This window comes from Tupaia chinensis, unplaced genomic scaffold (assembly GCF_000334495.1).
Source record: "Tupaia chinensis unplaced genomic scaffold, TupChi_1.0 Scaffold000198_1, whole genome shotgun sequence".
In the NCBI taxonomy this organism is placed as follows: domain Eukaryota; kingdom Metazoa; phylum Chordata; class Mammalia; order Scandentia; family Tupaiidae; genus Tupaia; species Tupaia belangeri.
This window is the reverse complement of record NW_006159673.1, coordinates 294,952-316,045: the sequence shown is the minus strand read 5'-3', so window position 1 is coordinate 316,045 and position 21,094 is coordinate 294,952. Positions and strand designations below refer to the sequence as shown.

The 21,094-nt window shown below is 39.2% G+C and overlaps 1 pseudogene; it reads right to left on the bottom strand.

Moving 5' to 3' along the window:
* Positions 1-18,229: 18,229 nt before the first annotated feature.
* LOC102477250 (histidine triad nucleotide-binding protein 1 pseudogene) lies at positions 18,230-18,612 on the bottom strand (annotated as a pseudogene).
* Between the last annotated feature and the right edge of the window lie 2,482 nt (positions 18,613-21,094).

The window sequence follows — 21,094 nt, the reverse complement described above, 5'->3', positions numbered from 1 at the left end:
GAGTGTACTTACACAGGCCTGGGTGGTGTAGACTACTACCTGCTTCAGCAGTGTAGTAAAGGCTGTTGCTCCCAGGCTGCAAAGCTGCACAGCAGGTTGGTATACTGAACACTGTCAGCAAGTATTACACGTTGGTATTTGTGTGTCTAAACAGATCCCAGTTTAGAAAAGGTGCAGTGAAAATACGGTGTAAAGATATAAAAGGGAACACTTGCATAGGCACTGACCACGAATGAAGCTTTGGGGACGGGAAGTTGTTCTGGGTGAATCGGTGTGTGGTGATGCGAGGACCTAGGGCCTAGCTGCACACAGCTGTAGGCTTTAGAAACACATACACCCAGGTTACACTAAATTCATAAAAACTGCTTTTCTTTCCTGGATTATAAATTAATCTTAGCCTATTGTAATTTTTACTTTATAAGCTTTTACTTTTCAAATTTTTGACTAACACACTAAAGCACATTATACACAGTAGAAAAACATTTTCTTTCTTTATATACTTTTCTTTTTCTTTTTGAGAGGTTTTTGCTATAGAGTGCATGCACTTGCCAGAAAGACAGAGAGATAGAAAGCGAGAAGTCATGCCCCAAAGGAGATGGCCATGCTGCAGTTCCTTCTCCTCCATTCTCTTCTCGGGATTTTGGGCACACATGCACACACGCCTGGCGTGAGTTTAAGCCACCAGGTCCAGGACTCGAACCATGGTCAACTACATGAGAGTCCAGCGACATAGTCATTATGCCAACTGCTGGTTCCTCTTTACGTCCTTTTCTGTAAACTTTGTTTTTAATTAATATTTTTTGTTTCTTTTTTCTGTAGGGCATGTGTGCTTGCTGAGAAAGAGAGAGAGAGAGAGAAGTGAGAAATTACCACCCCCCACTCCCCCACCCCCCTGGGGAATGGCCACACTGCAATCCCTTCTCCTTCATTGTCCTCTTGGGATTTGGGACACACAGCGTCTTTCAAGCTGCTGGATCCGGGACTCAAATTGCATAGTTGGCCATGTGGGATCCAGCAGACTTAACTTCCACACCACCTGCTCTTCCCTGAAATCTAAGTATAGTATATTTTTTACTTTGAATCATTTTTGCTTTTTTCAGCATTCAAGGTCAGGAATGCTATTGTTTGGGATTTTCTGCTTATTTGTTTGTCTTTATTTATGTATTGACATAAAATAATTTTATATATATATGGAGCTGCAATGTGATTTTTCAGGATGAGAAATACCATGTGTAGTGACTAAAACTGGATAATTACTGTACACAGCATCTCAATGATTTGTCTTTATTGTGTCAGGAATATTCAAAACCATCCTTTGAGAACTATAATAAGTTGCCATTAATTTTCTTTCCCCTTCCGTGTTGTAACACCAGGGAGTATTTCTCTGGTCTACTTGCAATTCCCCGTCAGTCAGCATTCCTCTGTTCCCTCTCCCGTCCCTCCCGGACTGAAGTACTCATTCTTCCTCTGTTTCTAGGCGGTCACTTTTCTTTTTCCATTTCCATGTATAAGGAAGACCATACGGTATTTGTCTTTTTGGGTCTGCTTTATTTCACTTTTCACGATGTCCTTCAGATTCTCTCATTTAAACTCAAATAAGAGGACTTTACCTTTTTAATGGCTTAATAACATTCTGATGAGTATCTATCTATCTATCTATATCTATCTATCATCTATCTATCTATCTATCCAATATTTTCTCTATCCATTCATCTGCTCAAGGAAATCTAGGTTAATTCCCTATCTGGGCTGTTGGGAATACTGCTTCAGCAAATGCTTGGGTGCAGGGACCAGCAAATGACATAGTGGTTAAAGCACTGGACTCCCACATGGCCAACCAGGGCTTGAGTACGAGACCTGACAGTACGAGACTTGAAAGTCACATCGGGTGCATGTGTGTGCATGCTCGAAATCCCTAGAGGTGAATGGGAAAGAATGCACTGTGGTGTGACCATCCTTCGGGGGCGGGTGAGCTCTCAATTTTCCTTTTCACTGTCTCTGCCTCTGGCAACCACATGTGCCCCATGGCAAAAAAATAAAATACTTGGGACAGTTATCTTATTGACATACAGATTTTGTTTCCTTTTGAAATACACCTACTAGTGGCATTCTTATATCATACGGTAGTTCCACATGGTTTTCCATAATGGCTGTACTAATATACATTCCCGTTTATTTACATTTTATTATTTAAATACTGGAACATAAACACACACATTACCCTAGACCCTCCACAGAAGCAGGATCATCAGTATCATTGCCTTCTGTCTTTTCGTCTTGTCCCACTGTATGACCTTCGAAGCAGTACTGTGTGTGGAGCTGTCAACTTCAATGCCTCTTCTGAAAAGCTCTTACTGAGGAAATGTCACTGTTCTCAGAAATAGGTCCTTAGTGGTTTGTTTGGTTTCCTTTTCTCATCATAAATGTGCCTGTAAGCAGGTAAAGCACCGTGAACATGGCTAATAAAAACTTTTGACTTGGGGGAGGTCTTTGTTTTCAAAGTTTTATTTTTTAAATAGTTGTACATATTTATGACATGCAGTGTGATTTTTAATACCTGCATACAGTGTGTAATGATAAAATCAAGGCAGTAATCATATCCATTATCTCGAGTATTTACCATTGCTTTGCACTGTCAAAATTCAAAATGCTCAGGGCTGGCAGGTGGTGCAGTGGTTAAGGTCCTGGAATCCCACGTGGATGACTGCAGTTCCAGTCCCAGACCTGGTGAATTGATTTTTCACTCTCTCTCTTGGTCTCTGTATGATCAAATGAAAAATAATAATTATAAAATTAAAATAAATAATTAAAACATATTTAAAACGTTCTTCTAGTTGTTTTTATTCATCAATTTATTATCATCATAATCTTGTTTATATTACATTGAATCACATATAAGTTTACAGTGTATTACATTTCTTTTTCCATAAGGAATACCATGCATATCAGTGGATACAGAGACATTAAAATCCCCATTTCATCATCCTAGTTGTTTTGAATTACATATTGAACTGTTAATTATAGTTTAGTTCCTCTCTGCTGTGCATTCGTACTTGAGCACCCATTCCTCTTATCTAACTATCGTTATGTCTCTGTTCTAATTTCTCATTCTCCTCTTCCTTACTCCTCGGATGCTGGTGTCCCCAGTTTTATTCTCCACCTCTAAATGATCACATTGTATAACTTCCCAAACAACGAGAACATGTGGGATTTGCCTGACTTCACTTAGCTTAATTTCCTCTAGGCATATCTATGTTGTAGCAAATGATAACATTTCACAAATTTCACACTTTTTTATGGCTGAATAATATTCATTGCGTGTATACCACATTTTCTCTATTCATTCTTCCATTGTTGTACACTGACTGGTTGATTACATATCTTAACTATTAGGAATAATGTTTAAATAAATATAGGAGTGCGTGTGCCACTTTGGTGTGATGACTATCTTTCCTTTGCACGTATACCCAGCATTGGGGTTACTGAACTTTCAGTTTATGGAGAAACTATCGTACTGCCCCCAGTGATCATGCATAACTTATGTTCAGTTTTCACCAGCAGTGTGCAGGTGTTCACCTTTATTTGCATGTTTGCCAGCACTTGCCATTCTTTGTTTTTTGATAATAGACATTTTAACTGGGATTAGCTAGTACCTCACTGTGGTTTTGATTTTAATTTTCCTAATGATTAGTGAGGCTGAACACTTTTTCTTATACCCATTTTAATGTTTTTGTTTTTTTAAATGATCTGTTCAGATCCATTATCCAGTTTTAAATCACATTACTTGTTTTTTGCTAGTGAATTGCTTTTGTTTCATTTATATTCTGTTTGTTAGTCTACATCAGATATGTTTGCAGATATATTTCCCCCCCATTCTGTAGGTTGTCCCTCCACTCACTCGATTGCTTTCTTTGATGTGCAGAGGTTTATTTTGTGTTAACATAATGATATTTATCTATTTTTGCTTTTATTGCCTCTGCAAGGTTTTTTGTGTTAACATAATGTTATTTATCTATTTTTGCTTTTATTGCCTCTGCTTTTGAGGTGTCATCTAAAGAATATTTACCTGTACCAATGTCCAGAAGGATTCTCCCATGTCTTTTGTTAGCAATGTAATAGTTTCAGGTCATATATTTAAGTCTTTAGTCCATTTTGCCTGATTTTTTTATATGGTAAGAGAGAGAAGTCCAATGACTATTATTATTATTATTTATTATTATTGTTATTTAATATGGATATCCAATTATCCCAGCATCCCAGCAGAATTTATTGAACAAATAGCTTTTTCCTCAATGGTCTTTGAGGCTTTGTCAAAAATCATTTGGTTAGGGACCAGCAGTTAGTGTAGTGACTATGTTGCTGGACTCCCATGTAGTCGACTGTGGTTCGCATCTCAGACCCGGTGGCTTAAACTCATGCTGGGTGCGTGTGCGTGCGTGCCCAAGATCCCTAGAGAATGGAGGAGAACGGATTGCGGCGTGGTCATCCGCCCTGGGGGGGGGGTGTGATTTGTCACTTTCTGTCTCTCTGTCTCTTTCTGTCTGCCTGGAGAGCGCACGCGCGCTATAGCTAAAACCTCTAAAAAAAAAATCATTTGGCTATATGTCTGTGGGTTTATTTCTGTTTTTCTTTTTTTGTCTATGTGTTTATTTTTTGCCAGTACCTAATGTTTTGGTTGCCCTACAGTATATTTCGAAATCAGGTTGTATGCTGTCTCCAGCTTAGTACTTTTTGTAAAGGAATGCTTTGGCTATTTAGTCTTCTGTGATTATATACAAATTTCGTGATTGCTTTTTCTATTTCTGTGAAGAATATCATGGCTCTTTTTATATGAATTATATTGAGTCTATAGATAGAGGTCTATAGATATATTGAAAATATTCTTTCTTCCAATCCATAAACAAGATGTCTTCATTTTGTGGTATGTGTCTTATTCTGTTTCTTTTTTAAGTGTTTTATAATTTTCATAGTAGATATCTTTCACCCCATTGGTTATATTTATTTGTAGGTATTTTTTTTTCTTTTGTAGACATTGTTGATGAGATAGTTTTTTAAAAATTTCTTTTACAGCTGTTTCATTATTGGTGTATGAAAATGTCACCTATTTTTGTATAATGTGTATATTCTCCAACATTTATCAATTTTAACAATTTTTCATGCATCTTTAATTTTTTTTTATTATGATGTCTCCAAACAGGGACACTTTTGTCTTTCTGATTACCAATTTGGACACCCTCAATTTATTTTTCTTGCCTAATTTCCCTATATCTTCTAGCTCTATGTTAAATAAGACTGAAGAAAGTGAACTTTTTTGTCTTTGTCTTGTCCTAGTTTCTAGGGAAAAAGTTTTCAATTTCTTTCCCTTTAAGTATAATGTTAGTTGTGGGTTTATTATATATAGGATTTCCTGTGTTGAGATATGTGCTTTCTCTAATTAATTGAGAGGTTCTTTTTTTTTTTAACCATAAATGGATGTTTTATTTTATCAATTGCTTTTTCTGTACTGATCGAGACAATCAAGTATTTTTATTCGTTTATTTTTTAGATGCGGTATATCATTTTTATTGATTTATGTAGGCTGAAGTATCCTTGTATCTCTGGGATAAATTTTGTGTGATCACGATATGTAAGTTTTTGATGAATTTTGTTTGCAAGTGTTTTGTTAAGGATTCTCATATCTATGTTTATTAGGGCTATGGGATATAGTTTTATTTTTATGTTGTGTGCTTTTCTGATTTTGGCATCAGGGTAATGGTGGCCTCACGGAATTCGTTGGGAAGGATTCCTTCTACTTGACTCTTTTTTTAATAGTTTGAGAATGTTCGATTTGAGTTCTTCAAAGGTTTTGTAGAATTTAGTCATGTAGCCATTTGGCTCTGGGCTTTTCTTTGTTCACAGACTTTGTAATACTGATTCAATCTTGTTCCTTGGTATTGGCTTGTTTAGATTTTCTGTTTATTTACTTTTTCTAAGTGTATTCATCATTCCTTCATAAATGCGAGATTAAAGTAAGAGAGACAGACAGAGGGACTGAGAGACAACACCCCCAGTAACCCCTAGGAGGGTTTCAATACTGCAAGCTTTTAGTATTAGTCAACCCTGGATCATGGACACACACATATCCAGGGTATTCAGAAGCCCTGGGGCTGTTCTTGTTTTAAGAAATGTATTAATGTCTTCATCAACCCCATAGCTTTTTAGGAACATGTTGTTTAGTTCTCAGGTATTTGTATATTGTCCAAAATTCCTCTTGTTAATTTTAGTTTTATTCAATTGTGACAAAAAATAATTGATACAATTTCTGTTTTTAAAAAACGTTTGAGATATATTTTGTGGCTTAACATAATATCTGTCCTGGAGAATGTTCTTGTGCTAATGGGAAGATTTGCATTATGCAGCTGTCGGGTAAAATGTTTGCTGTGTGTCTGTCAGGTGCATTTGGTCCATGGTACGTTAACTTCAGTGTTTCTGTGTTGATTTTCTGTCCAGATGACCCCACCCACTGCTGCCAGTGCATTGCCAGCATCTCCAACTACGATTGTTCTGGAGTCTATCTCTCCTATTATGTCTAGTAATATTTGTTTTATATATTCAGGTGCTTCGGTCCTGGGTACATATGTTTACAATTGTTATAACCTTTTACTGAATTGGTCCCCTTAAGTAATAACTTCTTTGTCTTTTTCTACAGCTTTTGGATTGAAATATATTTTTTTATTCTATTAATAAAGTAACTTTTGATTACTGCTTGCATGAGATATCCCTTTTAACATTGCATGTTTTAGATGGGCTTATTTCCTACATGAATTACCAGGAGGTAACTCCTGCAACCACGGAGTTTTGGGAAATTGGCTTCTACTTGAGTTTCAGAAGTAGGACTTTGTTGTCTAAAATAATCAGTATATCCCACTATGTACTAATAGCAATAGATCCAGAACATGCATGGCGATCTTAGGAATTCTGCTCTGACTTACGGAAGGTATGAAGCTTAGATCTGCTGTGGCTGAGAGCCTGGGTTTACGAGTAGCAAGTTACTCCAAAGAGCAAAGAATGTGGAGTAATGTTTTTGAAAACTAAAGTATGCTTTTGCCTGTGACCTGGCACTTTTATTTAATGAGCCAATAATTTGCTTCTTAAATTCACCTTGGATTGGGCTGTCTTTATGCTTGAAATAGAAAAATTCTTAATAATTTACAAAGAAATGGATGAAATCTTTGACAGCAGTCATTATTTTAGACTCTAGTTTTTTCTAAATATAAAGGAAAAATTAATTTCTAAAATTGACTGAAAATTTATTTTACCCATCAGTTTTTAGTAAGAGAACACTCTAGGCATTTCAGACAGAGAAAACTTATTACATGTAACACTGTAAATTGGTGAAAGGGTGAAAAAATAAATAAAAAGGGTTGAGTGAAGTTCTGTTGATGTTAAAATACGCAGGAAGTTCCTACCATGCTGGACTGCAGATAGAAAAGAGAAAAGAGCATTGCCCACAATCACCGGGCAATTAGACAGATCACAGAGCACCAGAAGGCTGCAGTTCTCCTCACATGGCACATGCTTGCTCGCACTACTGTCACTAGAATCAGTGTTCGCAGGCTCCTGTCACCGCAGAAGACAGTGCCCAACATCACAGCCACCGTCTCCCGCGGTTGGAACGGTGGTGCCTGAGAGAGGATGCAGGAGCCTACATCTGCCCGCATTGGCTGCTGCGGTCATGGAGGCACTTCTGGAGAAGCAAAGAGAAAAAGGAACCCCTTTCCTCTTTGTTCCTTCTTCTTATCTCTTGCTGGTATCTTGCAATGGCAGAATATAAGTAGGGAGCATCTTCTAAGGAAGTCCAGAAAGTGTAGCTCACCATCCCCACCTGGTGCGACATGGAAGAGGGGATTAAAGATCAGGAATGGAGCTAAGAGCCAGCGTGAGAAGAGCCAGGTACTGCTTAGCACATGTAGGGAGAGTAGCAAGGCAATAACCTGACTTCTTGCTTTCCTCACTTTTATAGTTTAAAAAATAGAGGACTTACCTGAGGTATTCATTGTTCTTTATGTCTAAGGAATAATATTGCAGGAGGATCTGTGAAGTATCCTCTCTTCTAATTTGTACACGTGTCTGGCAATCTTAAAGAATTGTAAACTGCTGAAACATGCCCTGAGAATATCATGGTCTACACATTGCCGTTAGACAGTCATTGCCCTGTGCATTTATTTTTTTCTCATAATCTGTGGATCCTAGTTGAATCTACTGTGACTGCAGGTGTTATTCAAACTCCTTAACAGGCTCAGATCAAAAGCCGTAACCACAAAACTTAAAATAAAATTCAAAATATCCAACAGAGCTGGGGCAACTCTTTTGAAAAAAAAAAAAAAAACAGTTTTGTACACTGTGGGTGTACTCCCCTTCGCTTCTCATCCATGTGCAGACAACTCAAGATACCCCAGCTTGGGCACATACCTGGGATTTGTCATACCCAGTGGAGCCAGGGCGTGCCTCAGCTCAGATTGCGTTTCTTTGTGCAAACTGTCAACCTTCGATATCAAGTAGGTATTGTCTGAAGATGGTTTTTAAAATAAAAATTAAAAAGATTATTTCCTGAAACTGCATCCACGGCAACTGTCCAAGCACACAGTTCAGTTGTCTTTTATGTTGTTTGGGTTATATATCAGAAACAGAAATATTATCGAAAAGGAGTGACTATTTGTTTAAAAAAACTGTAAAACAAAAGCAAAACGATCAAAAACAAGTGCACCCGAGGAAGAGCTGACAGGGCTTGAATTGGGACGTAGTGCTGACAGAGGCCACTACATGCAATCCTTCTGGGTTTGCTTCAAGGGGGTTTTTTGACAGAGAAATCAACTCATCATTTACCAAAGAATACTCTAAACAAAAATTGGGTCTTTCAAAACGCAGGTTGTTGTAGGAAAGGTTGATGGAATTAATGAATCACCTTCCTGATACAGTTTTGCTGCCTCAGCATAGATCATTAACCTAATGGATTATGTTTTGTGGTTGATGTATTTTTTTTTTTTTGTCTGTGTACCAAAATGACATATGGAACTTTCCCATTTTAATGGTCACTTAACCTTCACCATGTGAAAGGCTTAAGTGAATTTAAACATTTGTATTAAAATCCATCCCATCCATGTCAGACTCTAAGTGGCTTTGCAGCTGCCTTCTTCATTCAAGTGACAATCATTGCTGGACTGCATGATGATGCTGGAAACCCCTTTGCCTTAAATTTGAGAGCGCTTTATTTTGGGAGAAGCTGGGAATTTAAAAAAGTGTGTCCTCAGAGTTTTACATAGTTTTCTTATTCATTCCCCTTTTCATCCTAATTACGCTACTCTTAGAAGAAAGTTACAATTAAGGGATTTAGAGCAATATGCTAAAGACTTACTGTGCTACTTCTCAAAAATACTTATACTTGAAAAACTCACAGTGAAAGGATAATGTTTAGTTATAAATAAATGCATCTTTAATGTTAGCGTTTTATCGAGCACTCAAGTTATTTTGAAGAAAACGAAGTACTCTTTTAATTAATTCACTAATTCCAGAAACATTTGTTAAACACTTCTTTTCTTTTTTTTTTTTTAAGTTTATGTATGTTTTTCTTTTTTAAGTTTATGTATTTATTCCATGGACAGAAAAAAAAGATAGTGAATGAGGGAAAAAGAAAAAGGAGAAAGAAAGGCATCCCAGCAGACATGCCGTGCCCCATCCATTCGTGGTCTCAACTGGCCAAACCACGGGCACACGTGTGACACCCACCTGCCAGAGAGGTCCGTGGTGAGAACCCAGGACCCACTAGAAGGACCTGTTATGTCACCACTGTGGTGCTGCCTGGCTCCAGAACTCCTATTTTATGCCAATTTTCTGAGTTTGGGTATTAAAAAGAGAAGTAAAAGAAATGGAGAAACTCTGAATAGTGGGTCTATTCGATCAATAACATCTATGAATGAGCAATGTGTGGCGAACACAGAACAAAATCTATTCTAAAACAGAGACCTTGTTCAGATAAATCTAGAAAAAAGCCTGTGGAAAATTGTAATTGATAAGAAGGAGAATCAGAAATGATGAATAATACAAGAGCAACTTGGGGATGGAGACCTGGAGGAGCGTTGGCCAGGAGCTGAGAGTCCATGTGCCCGCAGCAATGCCATTCGGCTGCTTCTGAACACTGTTCTAAGTGGCTGATGACAGAGGACCCTACTGTGAGGGACTGTGAGTGGAAAAAGAGAAGAGAGGAAGAGCCTAAGTTGATGTGGAAGAGACCCACCCAGGCTTCCCCAGGACAACAGGCTTTCTGGAAGTCACTGATCCTAAAATCAACCCCCCACCAGGATTGCTTTTAGAGCATGCATTCCTAGAGAATAGGCAGCGTAGTTGTTATGGGGGTGGGAGGGCACGCAGATCCCTAAAATAAAATACTTATGTAACACTGACCCATCCCAGAGGGACTTGGCTGCCAAACTTTCTAGGAGGAAGCCCCACATGCTTATCTTAGAAATCGTGGGTTTCTTGCTTTGAGTTCTATATCTGCACCCTGACCAGTGCGTGCTCGCCAGCACAGCCCTGGCAGAGCAAGGAAACAGGTCACAGGCAAGCCCGGAATACTGCAAATAGCAGTCTTGAAATCATTATCCGGGTTGATGAAGCCCAGTTCTGCCAAGAGAGAACTTCCGTAGACTTCCTGACAAATGCTGAGGTTCCGGGTAAGTCTGTTTTTCCTCTATGAACAGGTTTCTTAGTAACTCTTAACTAAGTTTCTGTAACCCGGCCGGTAATCTGGTTGTCTACTCACCTCCAAGACATTGCTCATTTCTCACTAATGGTGGGATTTTTATACAGAAATATAGGAAAATTGAGTGAAGGAAAGTGAATCATAACAATTTTCAATAGTTTTCTCATTCGTTTTATCACCATCATTTCAAAGAAAATGAAACCATTAATCAAATAGAGATTTTTTTTTTCTGTCTTTTAAATACACTTTCTAATCATTAAAACTATCTGATCTTTCCTGAGTGTGGCATGCACTCTCATGACCGTGCCTGTTATTTCGTTCTCTAAGACTTTTCATTGATGCGTATCTTTTGAAAATGTGCTTAGTCCTCAGTGCTTAACTAAAAAGGTCCTTCATTCTTTGAGACCACTATCCAGGAAGTTTAAATGCACCATGACATACTGCTAGTAAATTTATTATACTATTTTTTTTTTACTATTATTATTCCTAGATCTTTACAATTCTCTTCCTATTTTCTGTTAACCCACTTTAATAATAGCTTACAGTTAATGAGAGCTCACCAGGTGCATTATTTCATTTAATTCTCATGAGACGCCCTATGAAGGAGACACTTATTAGCCCCATTTTACAGATGGAAAAACTGAGACATAGAAGGGACTTGCTCTAAGTCAGTCTTGCAAGTTGCGGAGCAGGTTTCTTAATCCAGAGAAGTTGGGGTACAGAAACTTACTTAACTACTAAACTCTACCTGATAATGTATGCATTAAAAACAAACAAAGAAATAAAACGAACTACCTATGTAAGTACACAAAAGCAAAAGGTCAAATTTTTAGGCTTCACATAGTCAAAAAGAACAACTGGCTCCCTCAGAAATGCGGTCAGGTGTTGCTGCTCATGTTACCAGAGCGCAGCAGCCTTGTTACCCAGCTGTCTGTGTGAGTGACACTGCGACACGGAACATGCTTTATGGTCATTTTTCTTCTGTACGTGCATTTTGTCCCTTTCCTGGGAATGAGATCACAAATGTACTTTAAAAACAGTCTTGAAGCAAGAGCTGTAATTTACCGAAAATTGATTTCTTAATCGAAATATTTTCTGTGAATTTGCATTAAATGTAAGGCGTCTTTATTTAGGAAAGATCTCAATATGTGTTGTGTAAGACCACAAGTCTGAGGTTTTTATTTCCTTCTTGTCCCTAATTTTTTTATTATAGAGCCGGTGTGCTCACTGGAGAGAGAAGGACAGAGAGCAAGAGAAAGTGGGAATGTAACCTCCATGGGGCGTGGTCACACACAATCACCTCTCCTCTACCGATCCTTTGAGGTTGGGGGCCTTGCCTGCACACGTGCCCAACATGCCTTTTTTTTTTTTAGATTTTGCCCTAGGACACATATGCTCATGAGAGAGAGTGAGAGTGCAAGAGAGAGAGAGAGAGAGAGACAGTGACAGTGAGAAGGAAAGTAAGAAATCCCCCTCGAGGCAGAGTGGTCATGTAGCAAGGCCCTCTCCTCCATTCTCCTCCTGAGTTTTCTGGCATGCACGACACACACCAGGCATGATTTTTCAAGCCACCAGGACTGGGACTGGAACTGTAGTTAGCCACATGGGAGTCCAGTTTCTGAACAACCACTCCACCTGCTGGCTCCTCCTCAGTACGTCTTTCAAGCCACCAGGTCTGGGAATCAAACTGCAGTTAGCCATGGATTATTCTGTTACTCATTTTGAATTTGTGCTCCTGAAATCCAAAAGCCCAGAAAAGTGCTCGATACTTCACAAAATATTTAAACTGAGTAGGAATGCTAGCACTAAAAGTTGGGAGAGATTGAGGACTCCAAAACCTGTTTAATTCTAAGCAGAAGCGTCTGCTTTTATTCAAAAGAGGAAAACCATCCTCTGGAAGTCGGAGCTACTTGTCTACTCATCCTGTCACGTTTGACCTATCTGATGTTCTGCTTCCTGTTTTGGTTTTGTCTGGATGTTGGGTAGAGCTTTTTCCACGGTTTGGTTGTTGTAATCACAATTTTATTTAGCAATACATACGTGGATTTATAAATGGGTTATATTAAGGCAAAAGTTATTTCTCTTTTAAAAATTTGTGATGGTTGTCAGGGTTGTCACACAAACAACAGCAATGAGCCAAGGCTTCATGCCTCCAATACTGTCTAGGGTAACTGAAGAAATACACACACACACACACACACACACACACACACACACATCTATGTATGTAGGAAGCACTTTGTAATTTTTATTTTACTTTTTGAGAGAGATTTTTGCTGTAGGGTACATGCGCTCGTCAGAGAGACAGAGAGGCAGAAAGCAAGAAATCATCCTCCGGGGGGATGGCCATACTGCAATCTCTTCTCTTCCATTCTCCTCTTGAGATTTTGGGCACACATGCACATGTGCCCAGCATGAATTTTAAGCTGCTTGCTCTTGGACTTGAAATGTGGTCAACTGTGGGAATCCAACAACAAAACCACACGTCACCTGCTGGCCCCAATTTTTGTAACTTTTAAGGAAAGATGGTAAACTGCCAATGATAAGACAGTATTCAAAAGTTCTGAGTGAAGACTGATTTTTTTTTTAATCTAACAGAACACACTTTTATACTTATGTTTCATTTAATTATTTCATCATGTACCATTATTGCTGGAGATCAATTCTTGCCCAGTAGAAATAACTACAGAGAAACGTATGTGACAACATGCCAATATCTAGGGCCATTGTTTAGCTGGGCAATAGAGTACTGATCGAAATAAAGGTGAAATAAGATCTGATAGCAAACAGGAGCATATTAGAGGTATACAGTGTTAGTTCCAGAATTCCAGCCGAATTAAGGGCTGTCTGTTTAACTGTAACGTCGACAAGACACAAGTAAGGAAGCGCTTTTGCATGAAACGAGTGGCTGTGATGTGTTGAAGGCAGTGCCTTTGCTAATAGGAAAGACGGGTGAGAATCGTGTGAAACAGCTGAATGACTAGTGAGAGACAAGTGAGAGCAAAGCAAATCACGAATGCGTTTTGAATATGGCAATTTGCAATGTACGACTTGAAATACTAACTGCAGGGTTTATCTTTCAAGGGGAATGTCTACAGCATCTTGTCATTTTTAAGTATAGAATCTATTGTTTCCCAAACAATTAAAAATGTTCTGCGACATCAGTAAGTCCCCTATTTCCCAAGTTTAAAACGTTTATTTTGTAATCCTAATGGCTCTAGTTCTCTTCCTCTTCACAGTGAATGCTGTAGTTTTAAAAATAGGAGATGTATCCTGTGACACGTTAAACTTGGGTTCCTCTGGAATGCAATCTGTCTCTCTTAGGTCACATCAAATTGACTAGCAATGTCCTGTGAAATACCATCGCTCCGCGAACATTTATCCAAATGGCACATCTGAATCAGTGCAGCTTACGTTTATTTTTCCAGACCTCCTGCTCTAAGAAAGGTCACAATCTCCAGAATTGGCAATTTTTCCTCATGTCTACCGCGGGTCTCCCAGGAGCTGACCACGTGAAGCAGGGGTCAATCCCACACAGATCCGCTTGGGTTTCTTATTGTCTGTGCAACTCTCGTTTCTCCGAATATAGTGGGTGCATATCAGACTTCATCTAGTGCTCCGTCCTTGGAGTAGTGGGTCATCAGCAGACACACCGACGCACGAACACACAAATCACTTTTACCCAGCCACTCTGCCTGACTGTGTTCTGGAGGCTCATCCGGGTCATTTCTTCCTGCCTTCTTTGTGGAACTGTAAGGGATGCAGGTGTGAGCATCTGTCTGTGTGCTTTACTGCTACACAGTCTGACTGCAGATCTTAGCCAATCAGAGAGACAGAGAGGCAGAAAGCAAGAAATCATCCTCCGGGGGGATGGCCATACTGCAATCTCTTCTCTTCCATTCTCCTCTTGAGATTTTGGGCACACATGCACATGTGCCCAGCATGAATTTTAAGCTGCTTGCTCTTGGACTTGAAATGTGGTCAACTGTGGGAATCCAACAACAAAACCACACGTCACCTGCTGGCCCCAATTTTTGTAACTTTTAAGGAAAGATGGTAAACTGCCAATGATAAGACAGTATTCAAAAGTTCTGAGTGAAGACTGATTTTTTTTTTAATCTAACAGAACACACTTTTATACTTATGTTTCATTTAATTATTTCATCATGTACCATTATTGCTGGAGATCAATTCTTGCCCAGTAGAAATAACTACAGAGAAACGTATGTGACAACATGCCAATATCTAGGGCCATTGTTTAGCTGGGCAATAGAGTACTGATCGAAATAAAGGTGAAATAAGATCTGATAGCAAACAGGAGCATATTAGAGGTATACAGTGTTAGTTCCAGAATTCCAGCCGAATTAAGGGCTGTCTGTTTAACTGTAACGTCGACAAGACACAAGTAAGGAAGCGCTTTTGCATGAAACGAGTGGCTGTGATGTGTTGAAGGCAGTGCCTTTGCTAATAGGAAAGACGGGTGAGAATCGTGTGAAACAGCTGAATGACTAGTGAGAGACAAGTGAGAGCAAAGCAAATCACGAATGCGTTTTGAATATGGCAATTTGCAATGTACGACTTGAAATACTAACTGCAGGGTTTATCTTTCAAGGGGAATGTCTACAGCATCTTGTCATTTTTAAGTATAGAATCTATTGTTTCCCAAACAATTAAAAATGTTCTGCGACATCAGTAAGTCCCCTATTTCCCAAGTTTAAAACGTTTATTTTGTAATCCTAATGGCTCTAGTTCTCTTCCTCTTCACAGTGAATGCTGTAGTTTTAAAAATAGGAGATGTATCCTGTGACACGTTAAACTTGGGTTCCTCTGGAATGCAATCTGTCTCTCTTAGGTCACATCAAATTGACTAGCAATGTCCTGTGAAATACCATCGCTCCGCGAACATTTATCCAAATGGCACATCTGAATCAGTGCAGCTTACGTTTATTTTTCCAGACCTCCTGCTCTAAGAAAGGTCACAATCTCCAGAATTGGCAATTTTTCCTCATGTCTACCGCGGGTCTCCCAGGAGCTGACCACGTGAAGCAGGGGTCAATCCCACACAGATCCGCTTGGGTTTCTTATTGTCTGTGCAACTCTCGTTTCTCCGAATATAGTGGGTGCATATCAGACTTCATCTAGTGCTCCGTCCTTGGAGTAGTGGGTCATCAGCAGACACACCGACGCACGAACACACAAATCACTTTTACCCAGCCACTCTGCCTGACTGTGTTCTGGAGGCTCATCCGGGTCATTTCTTCCTGCCTTCTTTGTGGAACTGTAAGGGATGCAGGTGTGAGCATCTGTCTGTGTGCTTTACTGCTACACAGTCTGACTGCAGATCTTAGCCAAGATATTTTTCACGTTTTTATGGCAAATATCTGTCATCCTTAACACCGAACAGCGGGATCGATCTACTGAAATGACTGACTTGGTGAGAGATGAGTAGAATAGCTGGATAGTAGTGAAAATGTTTAAAATCTCAGAGTGGCATAATGAAGTGTTAGCTTAAAATGTGAATTTTTTTTTCCCTTCAATGCATAGATAAGTTTGAGAAGTCTTACAACATTGTATACATGGTTCTGGAAGCGCTTTGGAATGCATGCATGCATTATGATTCTGATAACACCTGGATTAACTTGGTTTGCCCTCAACAATTACCCCATAATCGTGTCTCACCATAACATATTTTTATATCCCCATCTTAGATATAGGTCATTGAAACCAGTTTTAATTTTTAATATACATAAATGGAGCCATATGACGTAAACAGCTTTCTTTTTAAAAGTCATCAATGTATCCCTAAGCTCACCCGCGTTCCTGGCTTCCCTCAGAGGTGCCCTTTCCTCCGCCTCATCGTGCTCATAGTTTCCACTGGCATTCGCTCCTCCAGTCTCCCAGATCTATAACGATCCTTCAGTAAATAACAGTGCCACATGTCTTCAGTGGCACTTTGTGAAACCTCCTTGAGTCGTGTCCCAGGGAGCGGATCTGTGCGTGTTTCATTTGGCTGAGTAGGCCCCATCTGATCTGCAGCACCCCCTCTGGGAACTGCAGAGAATGGGGGTGTCCACATCTCCAGCCCTGCCTGAGAGGTGTGCAGCTTTCGAAGGGAAGGGAAGGGAAGCGATAGGCCGTCATTGCTTGGATTAGCATTCCTCTGGTTATCACAGTTTGGGGTACCTCATCTTCTTAGCATGTTTGGATTTCTCTGCCAGAAATTATCTGATGTGCCCTTCATTTTTTTGGGGGGAAATTGAGGCTTTTTTCCTGGATGATTTTCAGACTGATTGGTGTACTTTTTGCTTCTTGGGTTGTATTTTGATAATTCGATTAAAGCTTTTTTTTTTTTTTTCTGAATCATAATCATTTCTAACGTTTCTTCCACTGAATATTTCTTGTACATTCAGGTTTTAATCTAAGTAGATTTTCCATTGTCATGTGATCTAGGTAAGGTCCATTTTTAAAAATTTGTCCTTTTAGTAAACCAGTTTTCCCAATGATTACATTCTTATTAATGATCACAGAATTCCTAACATGCTGTGTGTATGTGAGCTCTCTGTTCTAGTGGCCCGTTTGTCTTTTTTTGCACCGATAGCATTTGAACTCATCATGCCGTGAGAAAAGATAAGGTGGCTTCGAAGATACAGATCTACCTCAGGGCTGCGAGACCTTCCAGACATCCTAGTGACTCAGGAGCACAGGCTTTTGGAGAATCCTGCACCTTGTTGGTTACTGTTAATATTTATGAGCCCGAGGGAAGGATAGACTAGAAGTTTTCATGCTGACAATTAATTAGATGCTCCAGTACAGAAGGGACGCGCCTTACACTGCCTGACAATTCATCATCCAAAAGCAAGGGTCCAGGAAATAATATCCTTCCACATGACCACAGCGTGGAAATCCAAAACAGTGCTCAGTGAACAGCACTCATGACTGCCGTAACTTATATCTGGGTATTTGTCGCTGTGGGTTTTTCCTTTTAGGTTGGCTTCCATATTGGAGGGTCTTTTATGCCATACACATTTTAGAGACTCATACAAAAACACAACTGGAGTTTTAAATGGGATGTCTTGGAACTCCTACATTGATCTAGGTTGATTTCCTTGACTAGTAGTGTTTTTGAGATTGATCAATGTGACTGGAGGAAGCTGTAGCTCTTTATTTTAATGACTGTCTAAAGAATTTACAGTGCAACTGTCATTCAACTTTTCTTGAATATTCAACCTGTTGCTTTCTGCTTGGGACTATTACCATTAATATCAAAATTGGCACCCTTACATGATGTTTGATGTAAATGTATATGCATATTTACATACATTTATATATTATATATAATGTGTGTATGTATATAAACTGTAAACCATGCAACAGAGTCTTTTATTATGTATGAGGTTTTCAATTACTTTGTCACTCTCTCCATACACAGGGAAAAATAGGTGTGCTAATATCGTAACTTGCAGACTTGATTGTTGCCTACAGAAGGGAAAATTATCCCCCAAGAAGCCAACTCATCTGCCAACTTCCTAAAACACGGAGACGAACCTGGGAGACGGATTGTCCTCCATCTAAACCTTCTTTCACCACAATTCCATGGCCCTTCTTCAAGCCCAGATCAGCATCACATTTCTTGCCAACGATTATTAAGCATCCAACAAGACTTCCTTCATAATCTTCTGCTTCAGAAATCTGGAGAATATGTTCCTTGGCTATCACCAGAAAATGGGTTGGTGCTGGAGGAGAAATAGCATAGGAAATAAGACATCGGTCATCCTCAAGCACGACTTCGGCTGGGATTTTCCTTGCTCATGATCTTCCCAGACCGTGTCCCCATCAGCTCAGGCTCCCTGAGCCTGAGAAATCTCATAGGCCATCTTGGCGTCCTGGGGGATCTTGGGAAAATGGAAGAACCAGGGTAGATGGCAGAGGGTGGGATATATATATTTTTAAAGTTTATTTAGTTTTCTCTTTCCACCATGAGTGAGAGAGACAGACAGCCACCTCCAACAGAGTCTTTAAACATGAAGCTCCATCCCCAGCTTTAGCGGCCCTGGATCGTGGGCACACTCATGGCCATGTTCACAGAGGTCTTGCCTGGGACCTGGACACTGCCCACGTGGGCAGCCTCATATCCCCTTGTTGTGCTCCACCATCTGGTCTCTGTGCATGATTCTCCTAGGAACACTTCTAAAGGGAAAATTCCTTCAGTTTCAATTTAACCAACCACAGGTTTCTTTTTAAGAATTTGAGAAAAAAATTAAGATTGACCCCGTTGGGTCAGGGTCATAGCTTTTGCCCAATCAATTACAGTTAAGGCGCAGGATTAGGAGGCACACTGCCCATTTAAAGGGGACTACAGAAGCTACACCTTGATGAATAGGCATAGCCATGGAAGGGAAATTGAATTATTTTTCCATTCAATTCACTACAAATTAACCTAATAACCTTTTTATCTTTGGGATTCATGATTCTAGCTAATGATATACCCATCCACATAGTCCCTCAACCATAAACCTAAGCTTCAGCTAATAACATGCTTTATCTTTACCACGAGTAACTAATCAGATTACTGCCTGAATATTTGCATCTGTTCCCCTGACTCACTGGTATTTCTCTTCCCGGCAATCATTTCTCTTATTCAGACTCTTGCCTCCCAGTTGTGGATGGGGCCATGGGGCCAGACAGAGGCATGGCAAAAAAATCTTGACAGCTGTCTGAGACAGTCCCGCATGGGAAGGCTTCCTGCTCAAGTCTAGAGAGACCTCCCTAAGTGCCCTGGCCACTCTCAAGTCAACGACCGAGGCTGGCTGCAGGCTGGAGATGGGTTGCGGTGCTGGGACCTGTCAGAGGTGCCGTCTCTTTCTTTTTCTCTCTGTTTCTCTTGCTCATGGACAAAATCAATAGATTTTTTTTAAAAAAAGAAAGAAAGAATAACAACTGTGGAGGCATCCCAGCCATGTTTATGCTCCTGTCATCTCAAGATGACATTTTCTTTAATTCCACCCAAATAATTTTAAAAATAATCTTGTGAAATATTTATGTTCGAGCATGCTTAAAACTCTTCAGAAGCTATGTAATCACAGGTTAGAGTCCAGTTTTTTATTATTTATTAAGTGCGATTTATTCATTCATTTATTTTTAATTTGACAGAGAGAGACACAGACAAGAGAGAGAGAGAAAGAGGGGAACTGAGAAAGCAAGCTACCAAGTCCAGGACTCGAGCCATGGTCAGCCATGTGGGAGTGTCCAGTGTCTTAACCACCACGCCACCTGCTGGTCCCCTAGAGTCCAGTTTTTTAAAATATATTCTATGAATATTTTTAATAGCCTATTATTGACTAACAAAATAGGGCAAGAAAGAAAGAACCCTTACTGTCTAAATGTTTTTTTCCTTTTGAATTTATTTATTTTGCATTCATTCACTGTACATCATTACAGCATACAAAATGCTACTTCCTATTCAAAATACAGTGAATATTGGCTTAATCAAGGATATTACGATACATGTTATCATCAACATATAATTTTTGATTTCTTGTTTCATATATACATATCATTTTTACTCTTGATTCCCTACTTCTCACTTTCTGCCAATTTCCACCTCCTCCCACACTGTCTCTGGTATATACGTTGCTTTCTGTGCCCTTCCTTTTTTCCCCATACTTTATTGATTCATAAAATATCTTAATTAATCTAAATACTTTCAATAGCAAGTTTAGCTGATATGTACATATTTCTAAACATGTACGACTTTAGGCATAAAACAAAAAAACAACTCCTTATCATCCACAGACAACACAATAGAACTCTTAGAAATGTCAGATAAAGAATTTAGAATATTCATAGTGACAAAGCTAGCAGAGATGCTAGAGAAAAGAGGCAATGAACTCCAGAAAGTGAGGAAGTTCTTGTATGATATGAAAGAGGAAATACACGTCATAAGAAAGAATCAAATGGAAATGTTAGAGATAAAGGTTGGAATGCAGGAAATTCAAACCTCCTTGAAAGCATTAAAAGTAGATTAGATCATGCAGAAGATTGAATCTCAGGTGTAGAAGATAGAACCTCTGACCTAGAAAAATTCGCCACAAAGACTGAGAAAATAACCCCACCAAATGAGAATAATATACAAGAAGTACTAGATACCATTAAATATCCATACATCTGGATAATCGGTATTCCAGAAGGTGAAGAAACTAATAAGGCCATTGATCATTTATTCCATGAAATCATCAAAAAAACCCCAAAACTCTAAATCTAGAGAGGCATTCATATTTAAGAACAACAAAGGACCCCAAGTAGAATCAACCCAAAAAATTCTTCTCCAAGGCACATCATAGCCAGATTCACCAAAAC